Source organism: Chiroxiphia lanceolata, chromosome Z (genome assembly GCF_009829145.1).
Source record: "Chiroxiphia lanceolata isolate bChiLan1 chromosome Z, bChiLan1.pri, whole genome shotgun sequence".
Classification (NCBI taxonomy): domain Eukaryota; kingdom Metazoa; phylum Chordata; class Aves; order Passeriformes; family Pipridae; genus Chiroxiphia; species Chiroxiphia lanceolata.
Window position 1 is genome coordinate 49,819,220 of NC_045671.1, and position 23,253 is coordinate 49,842,472.

At 36.7% G+C, this 23,253-nt stretch overlaps 1 long non-coding RNA gene across 1 annotated transcript in view; it reads left to right on the forward strand.

Moving 5' to 3' along the window:
* The first annotated feature begins 5,750 nt into the window (after nt 1-5,750).
* The window catches only part of LOC116780274, a 113,685-nt gene continuing 96,182 nt past the window's right edge, over nt 5,751-23,253 (forward strand). The window contains exon 1 of the long non-coding RNA XR_004354399.1: nt 5,751-5,810. This is a non-coding gene — a long non-coding RNA (uncharacterized LOC116780274). The remainder of the gene's footprint in view (nt 5,811-23,253) is intronic.

The following is a 23,253-nucleotide window of genomic DNA, read 5'->3' on the forward strand; positions in this document are numbered from 1 at the left end:
TACGCAGTCCACGGAAGAGAAGACCCTCACTTGGAGACAAAGGGCCACGAGGGCTTGGATACCCCCTCGTGTGTACTGGCAGAGATCCAGCTACAGCTGCTGCATGAGAAGAAGAGAGCCTGCTGCCTTAGAGACTGCTGCTCTGAAAGTAGAAAGGATCTTTCCTTCTTCCCTTCTGGACTTTTATTTGGAGGGGAGAAGAGATTTGATCCATTGTAAATACTTTTATGTCATGGTAGAGATAGCTAAGATTGTATAGAATGTATTGTGGTGTTTATTTTGTACAGTCATTGTAATATATAATCCCTTTCCCCCCATTTTGAGTCTTGTGTGGTGTCTGGAGAACACATCTCACACTGAGTTGAGATGTGGGAGGGGGCTAGAACTAGGGAATTGGATTTTGGGGCTCTCGAACCATGACATATCCCCTGCCTTCCCTCAACTAAGCTGAAGTTTTCAGAGACAGAAGAGCAGTGGATAGGTTTTTTACCACTCAAGATTTAAATTTCTGCTAAAAGACATGTTGGCAATTCACAAGTTCAGGTTGAAACCCTTAGGAGAGTCTTAGTCATTATTAATTCTATTATAAAGTAAAATGGAAGACAGAAACATTGTTTTGTGCTCTGAGAATGAGTATTGCAATAGTAGAAGTCTTTTGCTCTAAAATTTCCCTTATCTAGAAGGACTATACAAATCCTTGGAAACTCTTTAGGCTCTCCCCGACTAGGTCATTCATCCTTAGCATCCTGAAGATACAGAATAGAAGCAAGAAAAGAAAAAAATAAAAAGACAAACACTGGAATTTATTTTTTTTTAATTCCTGTTGCTGAAAATCATGTATATCACATTCGCTAAAGAAGTGGTATAAAATGCATATTGGATTGTTGACCCTTACTGCCAGCCCTGACAGCTTTCATATATGGAATCTGGCAATTACTTTTCTATTTCAGTTCCTAAACAAAATTACATCTTCCACAGGGACCTCAGCTCCAACCAAGGTAGGCGGTTTTCAGACTTTTAGGACTTTATTCATACCACATAATCTGTACCTTCTTGTAACAGAAAAATGTTTCTGTAGTAGAATCAGATAACCTATTTTTCTCTCTCCTTTTTATCCCCTGAACACCTTTACCTGTGGAACCTTGTCTTTTACGTCACTTGAAAGTGAGATTTTTTAACCTATATTAGATTGTGTGTCCATTCAAAGGGCCACCTGCAGGTGTAGTGATAAAAAAAAAAACCCTCCTCATAGACAAGGTGTTTTTCAAAGCAGCTGTTAACAGACCTCCTGGAACAGTAGAGTATCAAGGGATTGGAATTCAGAGGGGACTTTTTAAGATCTTTTCTCTTTCTAGTATGTATTTTTCTTCTAGTCCTGGTTTCAAACATCGTTACTGCACCTCTTGGCTGTGGAAAGAGATGCATGACCATTGCTATCCCATACTTTGATTTCCCACATCTATGTGACAGCACAATGTTTTGAAAAGAAAACAGGCTTTCAGGTAGAGACACCCAATGTTTTGTTGGTTTTTTTTTGTTTGTTTGTTTGTTTTTTAAATTGCACAGGATGTTTATGCCTGCTGTGCTTAATTTTAAAATCCCATTATGTCATAAAAATGTTTTCTCTTTCATTTCTCTTCCATCTTGTATCAGTTTCCATTAAAAAAAAAAATCTTTGACTGCAGCACAAATTCCCCCTTCAATTTATTTTTGTCTCATAGAAGGTAATGTTACAGACACTCTAAAAGGTGATTCCGCCCTCACTCACACTCCCACAGCACTCCCCACCTTTTAATCTTGCATTTGATGGTAATGCTTTTTCTTTAATCTCAGGATTCCATACTTTCCATTAGCAAGAAAACTTCACTTGTTGGTAGTTTTCTATTCAGCATGGATGAATCTTCTAGGTGTTTCTGTAACAGTTTACAGTATAATGGCTTTCTTTAAAACAGACTTGGAGTGCTTTTGTGTAATATTTGAGTGCCCACCTCTCAGTCTTCTCCGCTTCAATAATATGGGAAAATTTCAGATGGGTTTTGATGCTGGTGGGAAGATCAGGGAAGTTACTAACTAGAAGTAAATAGTTGGTTGTTGGAACAGCAGCTGAGAAGCAAGAGAAGGATAAAGAGAGAACTAAACAGGAAAGTATGAAAAGAAGTTTTCAGGAAATGCTACTGAAAGAAGGAAAAATTGTCAGAGATGAGCCAATGCAGGGAGGTGAATCCCATGTAGACATGCTGCTTTGACAAGGAACAGAAAAAGTGTTGTTACGGAGACATTTTCAATATCACCTTATCCAAAATGTAAGATGAATCCTTGAGAGTGTGGTAAGTCAGAAAAAGTTTGGATCATGCTTCAGTAGGGTATTGTGGTGCAAGTTACTATTTTTATTTCTTTGGAGATCCAGGAGATAAAGAGCATGCGGATGAGCTTATGAAGTGTTTTCTTCTGCGTATCTTTTTGTCATTCAGCTTTGAAAACAATGTGAAAGCTCTGTTCTCTCTTTACTTAAAAGACTGTGAAACAGTGGTGGGATAGTCATTTCCATATGTGAGCTTCTTAAAAGTAGTTAAATGTCCAGCATTGTTAATCCAGAGGTTATAAAATGAAGTTCCCTGGCTGCTTCGCTTAATGGTATTTGCTGCAGAAAAAAAAAAGTAAATGCGGGAGAGGGAAATGAGAAACATTATTACTATGCATTTTCCATTTTGCCATCCCATGAATTGAAATTGCCTAATTGTTCATCAGCTTCACAATAGAAATGCCTTTTATTTTTTTCCAGGCACTTAGAGATGACTTAAGTGTCAATTGGCAGAACAAAGAAGCCAATTTATGTATCAGGTTTTCTCTGTTTCTTTATTCTTTAAAATAATTTACTTTATTAGTTTAGTGTGCTTGAAAGGTGAGGGATTGACAGGACTACAGTGAAGAAATATCAGTTCACAGAATTAGGTCATATACATACATCTTTAATAATGATAGAGTTGAAAAGGTAGAATTTTGTCAGCTTCCACTTGTATTAAAATTAGCCTAAAAAAAAAAAAAAAAAGAAGAAAAAACCCCCAGCTAGCTCCCTATCACATTCTGAATCACATTGTACCCAGTGCTAGAAGTAAACGCTTGTAAGTATATGAGAGTAAGACTAAAGACTGTTTGAAAAGCCAACAGCATCTCAACCTTCTTCACCCACAGCTGATTCCACCCCACTAAATCCAGTTGGAAACTTTGTGCTGGTACCCAGGACTAGTGTTTACTGTGGTCAACATGAAGAAAATGAAGTTGATTAAGGTCTCTCACAATTTCTTCATATTCTGCTCTTATTTCTGCCTTGTGAATATGCCTGCTTGTTTGCATGCCCATGCATCGTATGAATGAGATGCTGTTTTGCTAAATCATTGCATCAACGTTCACATGCACATCCAGCTCAGTCAGTGGCTGAATATTTATGACGTCACAGCTGGTGCTGTGTTCAGACTGGGTAAATTATTACTTCTTCTCTGAAGAAAAGAATTTTTTACGCTTATATGTTTCAAGAAGAAATGGAAAAACTTGAGAGCACTTGAGTCCTGTAGTAGGACTCTCAGCACTGTATGGCTGCCTTGAAAATAGAAAAGTCCTTGTGTTACATAAATTTTATTCTGTGGGTGATGTAAAGGAAATCACTGTATGCTTGTTGTCCCTATTAGCATTGGGATTTTTAAATACACATAGTTATATTCACCGGTTGATTAATCTCCTTCTGGATATTTATTATAATTTCCTTCCAAGCAGGTCACCCTGCTTCCTTTGCCTGCTCTGAGCAGCCTGACCATGCGTATGGGACCCTCTGCTTTATACCTTCTGCCACTCACATGGTTCTTTGGCATCCCATGGCCAAAAGTCTCTTTGCCCTTGTTCAGGTACCAACAACACCTCATCAATGTATATGAAGGAGTGGTGCCAAGAGGATGGAGCCAGGCTCTTCTCAGTGGTGCCAACACCTAGGATGAGAGGCAATGGCCAGAAACTAATGCACAGGAGGTTCCACCTGAACATGAGGATGAACTTTTTTTCTGCAGTGACCTTACACAAGAAAAGATTGCCCAGAGAGGCTGTGGAGTTTCCTTCAGTGAAGATATTCAAGAACTGCCAGGATGCAATGCTCTACCATGTGCTCTAGGACGACCCTGTTTGAGCAGGAGGTTGGACCAGATGACCCACCATAGTCCCTTCCAACCTGACCCATTCTTTGAGTTTGTGATTCTGTGACAACATACCTGCTAGTACCTTGCAGACAGTAAATCCTGCAACAAGCAAGGGCATCAACTCAGAAATCATAAGCTGGTATGGCAAAATCCCCAGTTCCCTCTAGGACTAGTGAAAACGTGGAATGGGATGGTTGGTCTTCAAAACCAAAACAAAACTGGCAGTGGAATCTCAGCAGTCATGAAACCAATGGTATACCTCAATTTCCTGCTATGGTACCATCATTCCACTTTCTGGGAGAGTGCATTTGTTCTCAACTCATCAGGAAGGGGAGCCCATCAGCCTCTTACAAACCAGTGATCTTTGTTCATGCATACCCCTAGAGCAGCATTTGGGTTTTGTCCTGGTGGTTGTTCTTTTATTTCGGATGAAGAATAGTCTGCTAACAGCAGCCAATATATATCAGTGGAAATCACACAAAACAGCCAGATGTAATTCAAATGTTGTGTGTGAGATGGCTTCACCTGATATTTCTTAAACCTTGAATTACAATGGCACTGTTAATAAATGGTTATCTTCAAGTGGGAACCTCTCTTGAAAGTGTAATTTGTTTATGGGAGTAAATAGAAAAGACTAAAATATAACATACAGCATAAAAGGTGTATTTCTACTTATGTATATTCTGTCTCATCAAGAAAATGGCAATGCTGATACACTGTATCATTCTGATTTTTAAATATCTCATGTAAAAGAGCACTATTGGGTTTGGTGATTACCATATTAAGGACTTTGGACTGATATATTTGAATCTGATTTGAGAAATAACATTTCATATAAATTTCACATGCATTTTGATTTTTAATTATAAAAACCCATGGTCCTTTAAAAATTATTTTAGGCTGGGAACAAGCCCAGTGCAACAGTAATATTAGCTCTATCACATATGAGCCTGCATCTGGAATGAAGCAGCTCCACAACAAACCTAAGATACCAAGGAGCTTTCTATCAGACTCCCATTGGCACTATCTACTTTCCACTATCATTTTCCTTGAGAAGAAAGCCTCATCTGGAAGACTAAATAAAGTGTGACACAAGCTCATGGGTTTTGTTCTTAATGTATCACACCACAATTTTTGTTGTAATTATTTTTCACCTCCTTGATATGCTTAAGGACTCTGCTTATACAGTTACAGAATAAATATAGTTGACAAACATCAGTTATACCAACTTGTAGGATGGTGATAATTGCAGATTTGTACATTGTATAAAAATATCTGACAAGGTTAAAAATTGCATGATAAAATAAAGCTTTTGAAACCTTTAATGCATTGTAAGACTTCTATTATTTTGTTATACTCTTCATTCTCCTTTCCAGCTGTGAATTTTCAAGATTTATTTGTCATTATTCTCTGTTTTTCTGCTGTATACAGTGTTTGTGGGCTATGGCAACCAATCCTCTTGGGCTTTCTTTCCTTTAATTTGCATAAACACAGACATCATATGAATATTCAGTGAGTGGCTTTGCATTAAGTGCCCTTAATCAGATTTTCAGTTCAGTTTTATTGGTTGCCCACACAGTCAGCTATTTCACCCAGAAAATCTGAAGGCCCTACAAAGCTAACCAGGTAAGGTTTGAATTCTTTTGATGCATTTAATGAAGGAGAATTAGCATTTATTATATAGATTCTGGAGATGACTCAAATCTTGCTAGTTTGATCAGGGAGCAGCTATGTATGTATTTTTTTAAAATCATTGTTATTGCTATTGTTTTTATCGTTGTTATTAACCCCAGATGGCCAGATTGGGAACATGCTTCTGCAATTTGCATAAACATCAACTCTTAATGAATAATACATAAGGGTAATTTTAAACACTGGCCTCCGAGTGTGGCAGGCTGTGTGGCACGGCGGTTTGATTGGCTCTGCAACATTTTCATCACTGGCAAATATTCCTACAACATGAAAGCCATTAAATAACCTGAACTAATGTACAGTGCTTGTTCTTTGAAAATGTCGGCTATCTTTTCAAACGGAATTGCATTAGTTTCCCCTCATGCCCTCCCAGGCTATAGCACTTCTCACTTTCCATGAAAAACATGTTACGAGCTTGATTGCACCTGCTGTTTGTAGCCTTGACCAGTGCCTGAGATTCCTGGGGAAGGTGATATCAGCCTCAGCTGTAAATGTCTTTAACTTGCATAAAGATGAGCAACATGTAAATAAGAAACCCTCATATTTATATGCAATATGCACCCTCCCATTCACACACTGGAGGTGTCTCCACTCGCTTCTGTTTAATCTGGGATGCAATTTGAGAAAGGAATAGTCACACTCTAAATATGTTATTTATAAGGCTATTTTGATTTTTCTGCTATCTAAAATGTCATTTAAGGAAGGATAATTGGAGACATGGAAAACTAAGGGAAGGAGATAAGACAAGCATTAATTGAGGACTCAGCACTTGGGAAACAGGGTATAGAGAGCCAAAGGTGGTTTATGTATTTAAATTACGCTTCCCTCTCCTTATTCTTAGCTTAGTACTCAGTTTTTGTGAGTGTCTTGAAATGAGCCAGTGGAGGATAAAATAATCACATCTAAAGCTTTCTCGTTACAAAGGGGTGAGCTCATAGGTGTGCTGACCCCTAGAGAAGGTCAGTGTCCCAGGCAAAATATAATGTATGTGAGCACCAAAGATAGCCACATGGAAAAGAAAAATTAATGAAACAGAGTTGTGATACACAGTAAGATTTAGGGTAAAAGTCATATTAAATGGAACGTGCAGTCAGCAGATCTATCCTTTAAACTGTATCAAGTACAACTATGCATGTGCTTCAAAATGATAATGAGGAAAACTGAGTTGTCCGTGGGTTTGGACTATAGATACAACCTATAAAGCTGAACAGCTAGATTTTAACAGTACTGCATTGCTAAAATTACACATTAGATAGACTGTAGGTGACTTTGAGTAATGGGAGGCACATGGTGGTGTGTGAGGCAAGTTGGCATGTTTTCTATCATGTTGTAATCTCTGATGAGAAGATGCTGAGCAAAGAAAGCATTTTCACTGCTGGTATCAACTATTCCTGTAGATCTAGTGCAAACTAAAACTAAAAAAAAAAACAAAACACTGAAACAAAAAAATAAAAGAGAATGAAGAAAAAGCAAAAATGCCTCATTTTAATCAATAGTTTCTCATTTATGGTAGTGTTATTTCTTCAAACGAATATTTATACCATTCCTTTTATGACATTAAAGCAAGGCCTACCAGGAGCATGTTTTTTTTATTTGACTTATTTTCAATTTTTTTTTTCCTTTAAATCAGTGCCTGGTATTTTGAAGGGGAAACGCAAAAGTAGATTAGAACTTAACGTAAAAATGTCTCTCATGATTAGATGCACTTATTTTAAAAAGAGTTACATTTTATGCAGAATTATTAAAACTAATTTTAAATTTACATCCCCTGCCAATTTGATTTATTTAATTCTTTCAGGTTTAATAAGTTCACTGTGCATTTAATCATCAGTCATTAAATGTTTGCATCTACCATAAACAGTAAGTGATCTTTAATGTGTTATAGGGATTGTAAGGCTGGTAGTTTTAAAAGAATATGCTTACCCTAGAACAAGATGACTTACCAAAGAAATTCTGTGAAGGAACATCTGTAGTGGTACCTATATTGTTGCTGGCATGTAGCACCTCCCTCTGTGCTAAGCCCACCCTCATTATCTTTTTTCACAATGAAATTTGTTAATATCCTGATGACATTGATCTGACCTGATTTTAATGCTTTTATCATTGCTGCTCAGGTGAAATTTCTAGAGGAGGTGCAGGGATTTTACATACAGGAAGGACTTTAAAATTGAGCTTTTCACCCTTATTCATGAACAGTGGATGGTGCCCTTGTTGGCACAGCAGAAAGAAAGGGAGATTCTGCCCGAGGTATCTTCTGGGAAAAAAAAATGGGGGCCAATGAGCAATTTAGTTGTCCATATTGCGACAGAATGAAGTATCTGGTGGGAAATGCTTCAATGTCTTCTCTGAGCGAGGATGCTCTGAAAGTCAGAAACTCAACTGTCCACCCTGGGTGCTTAGAGATAGCCATGACAAACCTGTCCCTTCTGCACACATTTTGACTTGGCTGAGTAACCCACCTTGATATAACACTGAGCACCTCTGAAATGTGCATCACCGGTCCCCGTAAATATACAGCAGTTTCCACTTCATCTTCAAAACGAAACCATAATATTAGGTGAGTCAGTCTCATCTGTTCTATGCAAGAGGAATCAAAAATGAAACAGTGCCTGGCCTCATAGTGCCTGCTGTTATTCTTTTATTTTTTTTTTCTTCTGTAGGGTAAATAAATAATTACTTCAATAGCTATGATTGGAGAGTGAACATTGAACTTAATTCATCCTTAATTGCCCAACAATGGGGGCCAGCAATGCATGGATTTTAATCCAGCTGTTTTGGAGTTTTTTAATTGAATTGGAATAAAAACAAGAAGGGAATCTGAATACAAAAGTTCCCACTTCTACTGTCTTTGGTCCTGCAGCCCCTGTGATGGTGCACTCCAGGCTGACCACATCATGGAACAAAACCTGTGTTTCTGATATTGGAAAATATTGTGGGGAGAAAAAGGGAGCAAACAGGCTTGCAGGTTTTCATATACAGTTTTAAAAAGAAAAAGAAGAAAACTATTTTTCATTTTCCAGTGTGAGTAACCTTTAGACAGGCACAGTATCACTGATTTTGGTTGCTGTTCTGGAGGACTATAGGACTAAACCCTAAAAAGAAAAATGGCATGAAACAGTAAATTAGGATCCTCCTTCGCCTCTCTCTCACCCCAATTTTACACCAGTGTAACATCATTGACATCAGTGGCAGTACTGCTGACTCACCTTAAGGAAAGGAAGGAGAAAATCAAGCTTGAATATTTTACAGCTCTCTCAGTGACAAAAAAATCTGATAGATAGCTACTCTGCCACTGTCACTGTAGCCCTTGGTATAAACTACAGATTTAAAACATGTGCAGCTCGACTGTAATTTACCTTTATATATGCCAAAATAGTAATGCTATGCTGACACCCAGTAAACAGGTTTTTGCCCAACCATTTACCCATATACATGGCTTGCCTTAATGTATTTATATCCATTTAATCTTCCTCAAATTCTTCTCTCTTTCATAAACATAAAAGGTCTTTTGAAGATTTTTTGGTGCATACCACTGTTAATTAGCATTTAAAATGAAAGGTCTGACAGTTTATTAACAATAAAAAAAACAACTATAAAGGAAGGAAGCATTTTTACATAATGAATGACTGGTTTCATATCTAAAACTGTAAGGTGGATCATACTCATGGGGATTCCTGTTTCTTTACATATCAGCTGCTAGGGTTATTATTATTCTCAGGTGTAATGGAGAGCATATTAGAAAAACAAAGTCTTTCTAATATGTGTTGGCATGATGCTACAGGAACAAAAGGCTAATAGCTCTGAGTTCTGTACAACACATTTTTACAATTGTAGAATAAATGCATCTTCTACTTTCAATTCATGTGTTCTGTTTTGGTTTGAGATTTTTTCTCATGGATTTTTTTTTTTTCATGTTTGGGGGTTGAGGAGTGGGAAAAAAAGACCAGAGGAGGTGTTTTTCAAGTATAATTTTCAGAGATCAATTGACAACACCATTACAATCAGGTTTCTGTTACAGGTAGTCAAACAGAATTCTGCTGGGGTGAGTTTGACCCAGTGAAAGAGAATAAATTTCAATGCAATTTAGCAAGTGCAATGTTTCATTCTCGGCTAGGTTTGGCTATAGTTTGCCTAAAAAGTCTTGGAGAAGTCACTGCTCTTCTTCCCCAGTAATCATGATGGGGTGAGCTGCACATTGTTTAGGTTTTGTCACTAGACACCTTGTGGTGAGGTTTAGTTACACTTGTGGTTGTGTCTTTATGTCATGGAAGAGGGACACTTATTCTCCTAAGTCCAGTTCCTGGGAAAAGAAATGGAGAACAGGGACTGTGTGAAGAACAGTTGCCACCTGAGCTTGCTGCTCTCTGGCCTTTCAGGAATTATTAAGAAAAGACACTATGTCTTGTAATTCCATCCCAGGTACTAGCGCACACTGATACAGAGAAGGTCTGGGGTGCAAAAGAAAGTTCCCACACATCTGCAGTCACTGTCCTCATCCCTCTGCAGGGAGAAATGTCATCCTTCTAGCTCAGGATGTCCCCACAGGAAGATATCTGTTAGGGGGTTCTTTCAGTTTTTCTCACTCTGATGGTCCTTCACTGGTCTCCTCATCATCTTTGCATGAATGTTGCAAGATATTTTTGCTTTGGGTTTAGTCCTTGCACTTCTCAAATCAGGGTTATTTCAAGAGTGGACCACTGGGTAATATATCTCAAATCCTCAATTGTGCAGCAGAGGAGTTCCTCTGGTGTACCCCAAAATCTGGTTGATCATTCTACTAAAGGTCAAATGAGTGTCTTTGAGGCTATTTATTGTTATCTGAGATAGGTAACAATGATCAGAAATGAGGGGTAAGTCTTGTCCCCAGCAGCTGGAGGAGAAGAAGACCAGAGGCATCTGTAGGTCCCCAAGCTCACATTTGGGGCATTTTCTAACACATATGAAAGAATTAGAAGGATAAGAGCAAAATGCACACAGCTTTCATTATTAGGCACATTTCGGTAGGTTTATGATGCATGGGAAATGTTTGTCCCATGTAAGGTACAGCATCTCTGGCAGTCCTCTAGTTTTATAATAATGTTGCCACTGTTGATGACAAGAAAATATAGGCTTTTTGTTCCTGTCACCTTCTCTGGGAGCAGGACTGTTTTTCAGTGAGACACCGTCACTTTGCATAAGCTGTGGATGGGGCCTTGTCCCTACATACTTATATGCTCTCTTTGTACAAGGGGCTACAACATCTCTTTTAAAACCTAATGTGCATTGTGTGTGCATTCAAGTTGAAGACCTCTTTTTCAAAATGTTTTCCTTAATATGTTTTCCATAATATTCCATACTATCCATCATGCATTTCAAAGGATTGGCAAATGCTGCTAGAAAATCCAGGAAAAAAACCCATTTAGAATATTTCTGTCACTGTGATCTGTGATTTAGGAGTTTCACTAATTGGTTTGTGCCACTTAATTTTAAAATATCGCAAAGTTCCTATGGAGCCTTTTATTTGATTTTTTTTTTCAAATGAGTACAGGTTTTGTTCAGAAGTTTCTGATTATATAAAAAAAAGAAAAAAAATTGGTATATGGCCATCACCATTGATATATAGGCACAGAAAAAGTGAAATCATCAGTGAAATTTGTCCTAAGCTGTAACACTCTAGAGTCCTTAACTTCTCTCACTCCTGACTTCAATATCTTCAGTGAGTAAGGGTTTTTTCCATGAAAAATATTAAAATTGGATCAAACCACACAGTGATTGCTGTAAGTGCAGCAACAACTTTCCATACTGTAAATAACTGATGCCCCCTTGTCCTTCAGGCAGTGCTTTAACCTGCTATTAAGGAAAGATTTTTCTTGAAGCATGTCTTGCTGTTGAAGGGCTCTACCTCAAGCAAAACACCAGCAGCCACGGCAGTGTCTGCGTCCTGATGTCTGCATCTCACCTGCATGGTTCGTGGGATGCTGCTGGGAAGTTAAAGCTTACACCTTGGGAAGGTGATCTGCTTTTGCTCATGCTGCCATCAGAAATAATAGCTCTGTTTGGGAAGAGGATCTTGAAATATGGTGGGTTTGATTCTGTGACAAACACAAAAGAGATTTTCACGCACTTTGAAGGATCATTTTGAGCAGAGGAAAAAAGGATGGGATGATGGGAGGCAACATCTGGAATAAATGCTTATCTCTAACATACATTCTGTCAAATCTTGATCAACCTAAGCAAGTTCAGGCTTGTACTGGGGAGAGGGGGCAATAGTTTTACTCTTCACCTAGTACATTTAGTAGAATTTATTTTTAAAAAAAAATCCCTGTTCCTTTATGGGGACAAACATCTCTTAGCTGCACACAGACTTCCCCCTTAAATGTATTTTTACCTGAAATCCTGATCTGATATATTAAACTGTGGCACAGTAGCGTTAGCTGTAAGCTTCAGTATGAAATTAATGTCTTCCAAGTCAAAAGGGTTTTTAAATATTATAAAACTACATTTAAATAATCCAAGTGTATGATTTAGACCACTTCAAACATCATCCCTCAGATATTCCTGGTCCTTTTTTTGCTCATATGATTATTCATTACTTCAGTGCATTATAATAACCTCTGAATAAGTCAGGGCTCCATTAATCTGGGCATTGTGCATGGAAAAAAGGAGGAGGAGAAAAGAAAAGAAGAGAAGGAAACCCAGCCCACATTCCTGAGATCATACCACATAGATGTGAGGACAAACCTGAATAAAAGATTTACACAGATAGTTATTTATAATAAGTCACATTTTTTATTCATTTCCCATATTTATCACAACAAAATTCAATCGAAGTCAGTGAGAACTTGACCTGATAAAAAGAGTCTCTGTGTGTAGTAAATCATTATCTTATCTGAACATATCATTAACAGTAAACAATTGAACCTGGTATTACTCACATCAGGAAGGTATTATTTGTCCTGCCTCCAATGAAAACTAGAAACAGACTATTAAAATGATCTCTCCAAGGAAATGGAGTATTTTGTAGCAGACAGAGAAATACAATATTTGGCTCCCAGTCATTTGCATTAAGAATCCAAAGATTTTTCCTCTGGTATGAACTTACCTAATTTTAAAGGTTTTATTTATATAGATAAAAGAGATGGTAGTCTCAGCCACCAAAGCACTGAAGTGGTATTTCAGAAGGAAAGGTTCTACCACTGTGTATTTTCCTTTGCTCATTCTTCCCTCAAACACATTATGTTATTTTCATAAAATGGGTCCCTACCCTTTCATGTCAAAAGCACACAGAATGTATGTGAGGAAATGAGAAAAGAGTTATAACTATGCCTTTTACAGTCTTTAGATATTTGCTGTGTTTAATTGTTGCAGAGACAACCCCAAAGCTGCCAATACTGAAAATCAAAATCATTGCCTGTGGATTTTAATTGGCTGTCTCCCATTCAGGGTTCATGGTGAGTTTTGCCAGTTTCTGAGGAAAATTAAAAAAAAACAAAATACCCTACCATAAAAGTTTGGCATTTAAATTGAAAACTGAACAGTTTTTGTGCAAAATGCAAACACTTGCTTCCAGAGAGTAGGGTAAATAATGAGAAATATAGCATCACTTATGTAAGTGATACTTACACAAATACATGCTGAAAAAAAATTGAAACAGAAAAAACCCCACCCAACTGAATAATATAATATAAAAAAGGAAAAGCAGAAGATAAGGGGAGGAAGATCAGAAAATAAGGTACCATTCCTTTCTGAATCTGCTGTGACAGACTGTCCAAGGGAAATTAACTCATCCTGCTCTCTGAAGGGAGCCTCACAATTGCAGGAGAAGAGTTTTCCTGATGCGATCTCATGATAAACTTTCTGGAACATGAAGATAATTTAAATCTATCAAACTACTGAAACACTTATAAAACTTAGAGTTAAGATACACTTAAAAGTATAAATAAAGCATTTCACTAATTTCTCCATTGTTGTAGAACTACATTATTTGGCATCAATTATAAACCAAATACTAATGCTGAGTGAATAATTCACAATTAATATTTTATTCTACAAAATTAGCTCTTTTTGCTTATTGTGGAATATTTTCCAATTTGATTTGGTGTGACATCTTCACTAGTATTTCAGCAGAGCTTATTGCCTTCTCTTCCTAAAGTATTCAAATATACATCTCTCTTCATTCTCATGGTATAATGTTTAGGTTCTTTGTGATTGGGCAGATTCATCTCCTGGTGTTGTGTAAATTACCTTAGATTCGATCATACATGGACTTTCCTTGCATTAATACACAGCTATGGATCTGCCATTCATTTTCTTCAAATATTTGTACATATGGGTATGAAGTTTGCCTTTTGCAGATATTCATGTAAGTGAAATGTTATTGAATGACTGTTTCTGAAAAACAAACACTTGTAGAAGTTCATGATGGCTGCCCCAAATTCTTCAAACAATTTACATGAATAATCTCAGGTTTTCTTGAGTTTTCAGTTTTTTAAACAAAGTTTCTCAGACCAAAGTTCTTCCCAAATGTTTATCAGGAGTACAAATATTGTTTCAGGTCAAACTGTCTGAACTCTGTTTTTTGCAACACAACAGCTTTGCTGCTATTATTGCTACCATCTGTATGTAAGAGTCCCTCCTTTACAAGATGAGTCCTGGAACACAAATATTCACACCACTGTGTGGAAAAAAAGAGGGGAAACAAATGTGTCAATTCATTTGCTATGGACAGTAAATCAACATGGGAAGGATATTGTTCATAGGCAAATGTGAAACACGTCAGTCTTACAATGATCATGGTCAGATTTTGCTTTTAAATAAGTATAGGACTTCATTTTGCCTCCTTATTTTCAGGGCTAAAACATTTGGAGAGAAACACTACGAATTCTCTGTGTTTCTTATTAAACTCTTCTGGATTATGGATCCTTTTTCATCTCATGTGATGAGCCACAGAGGAAATCTTGGGAGACAATGAAGTTCTGATCACCTCTCAGGAAAGTGATGTGGGTAGTCTGTTCCTATTCCTGAAAACTAAAGACAAAGAGATGCTAATTTTAATTTGTATATTTATTTTTAATTCATATCTTCTTTTTGTCAGAAGTTCAATGGCATTGCTTGTATCCACAGTGTAATCCCACCATGAAATGCATGAATTGTATGATACCAGCAGGACTGCAATTTCCTTTCTCAGCCAAATAATCCAATAATCCAATTCTGTTTCTCTGAGCATGTAGAAAGGGAGGTCTAATTTGAAATATCTGTCCTGTTTAAAAAATACACATCATATTTTTTCACTTTGCCCCTTTCCTCTCAGAAGTTCATCTGTCATCTGATCCTACCAGATGAAGAACATTTTAATTGTGTGAAAAAGAAATGATTTTGTTTTGAAATTGCTTCCTCTTTCTATTTTTAATTTCAATCTACACTGGAGAAAAATACTTTTCAAACTTCTTCTGAGTGTTGGGGTGGAGTTACTTCTATATTTAAACATTCTAAATTATTCTGCATCTGGAATTTTTTTCTGAGGAATAAGAGTTTCTTCTGAGTGTTAATCAAGACATTTCCAGCAAAACCAGTTCCTGAATAGTAATTAATCAAACATCAAAATATGCAAAACTTCTGATATAAAACCTGCCTTTGTTTTTTAAGCAAGTGCCGATACAGTGTATTGTGCAATCTTGCTCAAATTTCGCCATTTTCCCACAAAATGTTGCAGAATGAAAGGATGAGTGGCACAATACCATTAGTGCTGCATTCACAGCAACTCATTTCCACCCTGTTGCACCAGCTGAAGTATCTCCAAACAGGAGTAAAGCAGCACTTGGAGCCACCAACTTTTCTCTTCTTCTGAACCTCTAAGTCTCATCTTACTGAATCCTTCAATATTGTTGAGGTCTTAAATTATTTATCAACAGCGTCTTCAAAACTGATTAGTTCTGTTGCATGTTGAAGTGGGGATCTGTTAAGTCACTAAGAGAAAGTATATTTTCTCTCCCAGTTATTAAGTGTCCCTTTTTTCCTGGTGTTGGAATTATGACCTGTTGCATTTCATAAAACTCTTTGATAATCCATGAGATCGTATTCAACTATGTTTCAGCAACTGAGTAATAGACTTATTTCAGAACTTCTCATTCCCCCTGAATTTATATTAATTTTAAACAATTATGGGGGGGGGGGGGGAAACGCTTGAGAACTAGAACATACAAGACTATTCCAAAGCTCCATTTTTGGTCTGCCAGTGGGAGTGCTTTATGACATTTTTCTTATTGCCAAAGCTGCTGGGATTGCAGCTCAGACTCTAAAGCAAATGAAAGCCTTATTTCTAACCGGTAAGTAATATCAGGTGAGATATTGATATTTAAGTTTTCAATGCAAACATTAAGAAAATTTGTTGTCATTAATACATTTTTAATAATGTATCTAGTTTTTCCTTATGATTTAAATAGAGTATGTAATACTAGGGTCCTTATTCAAAAAGAATAGTACTGTGCATGACCAAAAAAAATCTGTGTTTCAGATATTATCTATATGGCTAAACTGGGTTTTTAGAAAGTTAGGACAAGAGTCACTCTTTCTCTTATATTAGGATAAATTTAACCTCATTGAAGTTATAATGGCATAAGGGAAATCAGAAATGATTCTCCGAATATTCCAACTAAGTGCAAAATCTGGGCTTTAACGTCTGTCATTAAGTGACACCATGCAGGTCTTTGGAGCACGTGGGTTCACTGAACATATTTCTTTGGAAAAGCTGTCAGGATTTTTAATGTTAGGGTCAGCCAGATTAAGTGTGCTTAAACAGATTAACAAAATGGTAGGGGATGAAAATCATTCTTTAAATAAGGTACAGAAAATGAATATAAGGTCAACAAAATAGAAAAAGACAAGCAAAATAAACTCTGCAAAAAATGTAGAAAAAAGTGCTTTAAAATTTTTTTTTAAATTGTGCTTCACTAACTCCTAGTTTACTTGTTTTTCATGCAAGTGGAACAATCATTTTCTAACCTGCAGAAGCAAATATAGCATCTGAAAGTCGAAATTGATTCTCCTCTCCTCCCGCACTGTCTGCAGAAATGAAGATGTTGTAAACTAGACTTACACTGTCATATACCTCAGTCAGTGGGATTTCTATAAGGAAAATATAAGGAAAATTTTTGTTGGTGATATTGCATGAGTATGTGGAAATCAATGTGAGCTCAGCATTGATCTTTCATTTGCCTGGATGGCAAATAAAAATGTGGAATTTGTGTTGAAAATTTGGTAGTATGTGGCAGAGCAATGGTAATTTTCATCTCTAAGCCTGGGCAGATTTTGTGTTTAAGGTTTGATATAGAATTAATAAGCATGCACATAAAGCCCATATTCCACTTATAAAGTCAATTGTCAGAATAATGCAACACCCTGTGGGAATTACAAAGATTTTCAAATGGACCAGTGCGAACACTAGATAAATAGAATGGGTAAATTAGTGATGAACTGTAAAATGGTTGAGTAGGTGAACTGCATTTTTAAATATTTCCTAACTTAGAAGAACAGGAAAAAGAGGTATAGCTAACTTGAAAAAACATGAAGAGCTGGAAAGCTTGCAGATTAAACTATTATTAAATAAGAGGTTAATAATTAATAATAATTAAATTAACAATAATTAATAATTAAAATATTAATAAATAACAGGTAGAAGTTAGAAAAATATGTAGTTTTGAACCAATAAATCATAAGATCTTGGCTTAACAATACTCATAGTTTTAGAAGACGCACTGCAGGTGTAAGAAAAAAGAAAAAGTAAAATAGGCTTAATAAGAGTAAGGGTGATCAGAATTTACTGTTTGCTAAACATGAGAAAGAAGAAATTAGAGGTTTGGTTTTTCAACATGCCCAGAATTTCTTACTGCATACAAAATGAAAGTATTTAGGATTAGGAACACAAAATAAAACATATCAGTGGTTTAGATGCATGACTATCATGTTGAAAAGAACTACCATCTCTAAAATCAAGAGAGAGAATTGATGTTGATGATGATGAACATGCTGATGTTGATTGTTAAGAACCACTCTCAACTGCTTGTTTGATTTGTTGAAATGAGAAATGTACTGCTGAATAATTGTTGTTGCCTGTGTTACAATGGTTTGTGTATTGTAACTAGACATGCACATTCTGAAATAAAAGCCTGATGAATATTTCTACTGGACATTAAGCTCTATTGGAGCTTAAACAATATTAGCAGCCAAAGTATAAATATAAACTGGTTTCTGTGGTTTGTGGGTTTTGCAGACTCTTCCATCCCCCAATTTTATTTCGTCAGATTCACATAAGCACCATGTTTATCTGCTCTCAATACTAGAACTTTATGAGATACTAGGAAATTTATAAGTCAGTCTAGAAAATGGTAGTTTCTCAGAAGCAGGAGTAATAAATTGATGTTGAGAAGGGAAGAATTGGTTCTTTAAACCATTATACAGTTTTAAAAGGTTCATTTGACTGCTATTCAGTTTGCCTTGAAGAGCAGGAATGTCATTATTCACACTAAAGACAAATTCATTTAAAAGGTCTGAATGACACAAGATGGAGCTGCTAATGACAGAGTCTAACTTCAATTAAGCAAACAAAAAAGACATTGATAAATACTCTGCAGAAACTGACAAATACCCCTGGAGATTGGAAGACACTTGCTGAATTGAATGAAATAACAATATACCAGAGACTAATCTCATTTTGTGTTTGTTTTCATATTGACTATGCTAGGGTTTTACCTCTTGATTTGATGTCACTAGTTCCCTAGTCTCAGGCTGTCTGTTGTGATCCCAATCATATAGCAATCTGAAAGAAAAAAATACTTCCAAGTCAAAGTGACTATTTAGATCGAATCTGAACTGAATTGATTTGTGTGTTGATAAACTTCCACTAGCATGAGGAAAATGAGTGGTATCATTTAGATATGATGACAATCTACTTCTGCTTCATGTAAAGGAGAATAATTATCTTGCAGTTGTAAGTAACCTTGCAATTTCAGATTTGGAACAGGAAATGTGAAGGTTGGCAAGATATAATCAATGAATTTGGCTTTTTGCATCCTCAGCATGCGACCTATCATGTTGGTGAGTTTGTAAGTCAGAAGACATAAATTCTTTGCTATTGACTTAGTCAGTGCAGGCGCTTCATTCAAACTGTGAAAGAAAATGCATTTGACATCTTGTTCTACAATGTCACATGTACCCTAGATGGTGCCCTGAGACCATAAACAGCTTTTAGCGTAAGTGCCTTGTCTCTCCCTGAGGCATTATTTGAATGTGAACATGCTTTCTGTAAGGAGACTTATTGAGAATGGACTCAGATACACAGTAGGACAAAAATCAGTCAAAAGCTGCTGCTGATGATAGCAGAGCATGGCATGACTACAAGAGGGATATTAATGTGTACGTAGGTTTATTCAAAACAAGAAACTTGTCACTTTCTGATGTCCTGATTTATAACAGATGTAGTTTTAAAACATGGATTTAGACTTCCTTAAATGTCATTTTCATCTTCCATTTCCTGAGTACAAATTAGATCTTGTCATTACAGAAATATAATTACTCTTTTATATAATTTGAAGCAGAAAATAGTAGTGTGATCCTCTGCACTGTGGTGACACTTTTCTTCTCTTTTCTTTAAAGCCAGACTGATGGTATCTTTAGCTGTATTCCAGAACATTCTTTGATGTCTCAGAAACTCTTGGTGAAGCTTCAGTACTGCAACAGCATCTTAAAAGGGACTGTTCCATGAAAGTTTGTCAAAGCTCTAACTACACTTTGTACATTCCAGTATGTGTAGACTTCCAGACAAAGCAGTCAGCAAACTTTCTGCATGTTTTCTCAAGCACAAATAATACTCCAAATTGTGTTTTTGTGGATTGTTATGGCTGGAAAACCTCTCCCTGTTGTCTTCAGATAGTGCTGATGATAAAGGTGAAAAAAAATAGTACTGAGAATTTTCTTTCAAATATTAGATTCTGGGTCTTATAATGAATACCCGTGACAAAATTGCCTCCTGATTTTGTATTGTTTACATGATCACATTTGTCTTAATAAATATGTGAACACAATTATTTCACAGCAGTATGACATCACTGGTTTTCATAGGAACACTCCAGCTGGTGACAAAGGACTGAGACAAGGGATTCTATTATTAGGAGTTATTATATCTTATTAATATACCTTCCTCATTCCTGACTCTCACAACAATGAAAATATCATATAGCCTCTTTTTCCTTTATCTTTAGAAATAGTTTTAAAAATCCATTTCAGCAAAGAACACTACTATACACAAAGTTTAGTACTGTAACGTGGGGGTCTTTATATGATAATGAAATGTAGTCTGCTCTCCAATGAGGTGGAAATCAAAGAGGCTTTATTCAAACTTGGCGCTCCCTTTTATCCCCTAAAACCATGTGACCTTGTGACCAACGAGGCTGTTTGTTTCGGTGCATGCCTGCCCCTTGTCTTCCCCCCCTCGGTGCGTCCCCCTGCACCCCTGGGACACGCCTCCTACATAGTTCCCTCTCCTGTGTTCCAATGATTAAAGCTTGTGTCCACTGTTCTAAAAGATTATATGGTATGATGATATAGGGGATATATTGTATAATTTGACCTGTATTTTCAAATATGTACACAGATATGATATAAGCAAGAATACTTACTTTCCATTCATGCATTCTCTCTCCATCACATTCCTGTCTTAGTGTTTGGCTGAGGAGTCTTCCTCAGACCACCACAAGCAGAGTATGGGTTCTCACCACCTCTCCATTCAGCAGCAGACAAGCTGGAAACTTTAGAAGGAACCTGACAGCTCCAGTGAGGCCACCTTGTATCTCATGTCTCATGTTCCCCTGGGCCAGGGGGAAATCCTGATTTTTAATTTCTGCATTGACCTTTTGCAAGTTCCACATGCTCCCTTCAGAAGAGGCAAGATGGTGTTTTCGAAATTTATGTTTATGTCCTCCTTCTAAATGCATTTGGAGAAAACCATGCCAGATACAATATCACCAGTGGAATTATATTTTTATGAGCTTCTTCATGCCACAGAGGTGGATAAGGCACTGATGGTCAGTTCCAGTGGTGCAATTTTTACTGAATTCACAGCTATAGTGTACCACATGTACAGCACTGTGTTGTGTGTTACACTTTACTAGTTAAGGTATGACAAAATTATATCAATTGACAGAAGACTGATATTCACATGAAAATGTACATTTTACTTAGTGAGAATACTCTTTTTTCAAATAAACCTTTTTCTTTGAATAGTTGAAATTCTGTGAAAGGCAAGTGCTTATGTGCTAATGTTCAAATGAGAGCATTTGTCCACCACTTTTTGTTTACCAGGTAACACTGACAAGATCTTGACACCCTGACTTTTCTTTGCAAAAGAAAAGCAAAAGTCAAAGCCTTGCATCTCTCTCGAGTGTGCTGTGTGTTCTGGTGGCTGAGACTGGAAGTATCTTCTGCTCCCAGCTCAGGACCACATAACTTTTTTGAGGCACTTTGGCACTTCTGGTCAGTGTTCCTGTGGGATGTATAAGGTTTTTGTAGGTTGGTTGTAGGTTATTATAGTGCCCTGTTTTTCGGCCATGACAGGGCTAATTTTTTTCACAGTGGCTCTGAGGGAATGGAGCCTGGAGCTGTGTGGTTGTGTCTAGCTTGTTATTCTATACCACACATCACTGCCATGGAGCGGAAGGAAGGAACTCATTCTTCCTGCTTTCCTGTTGGGAAAAGCGCAGTGTGGTGGGGAAGAGCTGGTTGATATTTTGTCATGTTTTTTCTGTGTAAATCCTTTCTTTGTCTTATACCATTTGTTAGTAATATTGTTGCTGTTACTCTTCTTTTTCTTATCTCATTGCTATTTCCAGTAGATCGCTCCTATCTCAACCCATAGTCTCTGCCTTTTGTCTCTCTCACGGGTGGGGATGGGGTGAGTGAGCAAGTGTCATCTGCTTTGGGAGAGTCTCAGTTGGGGTAGGGGGACACCAAATTAGCAGTGCCATTCCTAAGCCATGACATGTAGGAATCACCATTTGAAGGAGACCAAGGAAAAATGATTGGACTGTATGTACGTTAAAATTTGGGGCAGAAACACAGAGTGTTTAATGGCATTTTTTTTCCTGTCAAGGGTAATCCTTGGAATTTGATGTCTTTGTACAAAAAATGGTGACTAATATGTTGAGGATTTATGAAGGATGTTTTCTCCTTTTCACTAGCTGTGAGAACAAATGAAATCGTAGCTTTCCAGTCCTGAAAATTAGTAGACTCTAGAGAGCAAATTAAACATTATACGCATATCTCAGCTCCATATTAATGTTCTTCTTTTGAAGCACACTCCAAGTCTTCCTCACAAGCCAGGTAGTTGGTATTATCAAAATAATTTAGGGGGCATTATCATTGTAATGCAATTATGTGGTATACTTGCTGGCAAGAGAGCATGGCTTTGCATTGCCAAGGGGCAAAACAAATTCAGTGTTCAATCAACCCAAGACAAAAGGGACAATTCTTATTTGCATAAACATGTAGCCACAGAAACTAGATGCACAGAGGTGTGAGGAAAGAAACCTATTTTACATGATGTGCATAGCATATTTGACAGTTTAGATTGAAGTCATCACTGATGTGGGTAGGAATGGTGCAGCTGGTTGCCATGGATATGATTTTCCCTACTGGCAGTGCAAAGATTGGCAGGAATGGATGTTAAAAGAAAAAGACACATAGACACACATACGAACACATGCATGCACACAAAAACACCCAAACCGCAGCAACAGAGGCAGTATCAGTGTCTTCTTTTGTTGAAAAGCTGTGTATCCTATTCTTTTTTTTTTGCTAATAACACCTTATCTACTGTGCAGTGTAATCTAGAAACATGGATATTTTTATAATAACTCATTTATGATTTATGTATTTATAGCTTGCACACAAACCCGGAGACATAGAAAGCATATTTTATATGTATATATTCTATGAAATAGATAAAAATAAATAGATATCAATATTTAAGGAACAATGTATGTGTCTGTATGTGGTTGTAATAAGATTTTTTCTTTTCTTTAACAAAAAATATAATATTTTTTTATAAAATAAAATATAATATTATAATTTATAAATTATAATCTGAGACACTCATCTTTACAGATACATTTAAACTTTAACTCCAAAATATGTGTTCCACAGTATAAATGTGAATTTGTGCAAAAAGAAAGAAAAGCTATTTTTCATTGACTGCACAAGTGTTTTGATCAGCTGGTCACTATGAACTGCTCAAAATTCTTCTTACCACTTTTAAAAAAACACAGCCAATCCCAAGAAAAACACAAGTTCTGATGTCATTTTACTTCTCCTGACAAGCTGTAAAAGCTCTTTCAAGGTGCTTTGATCT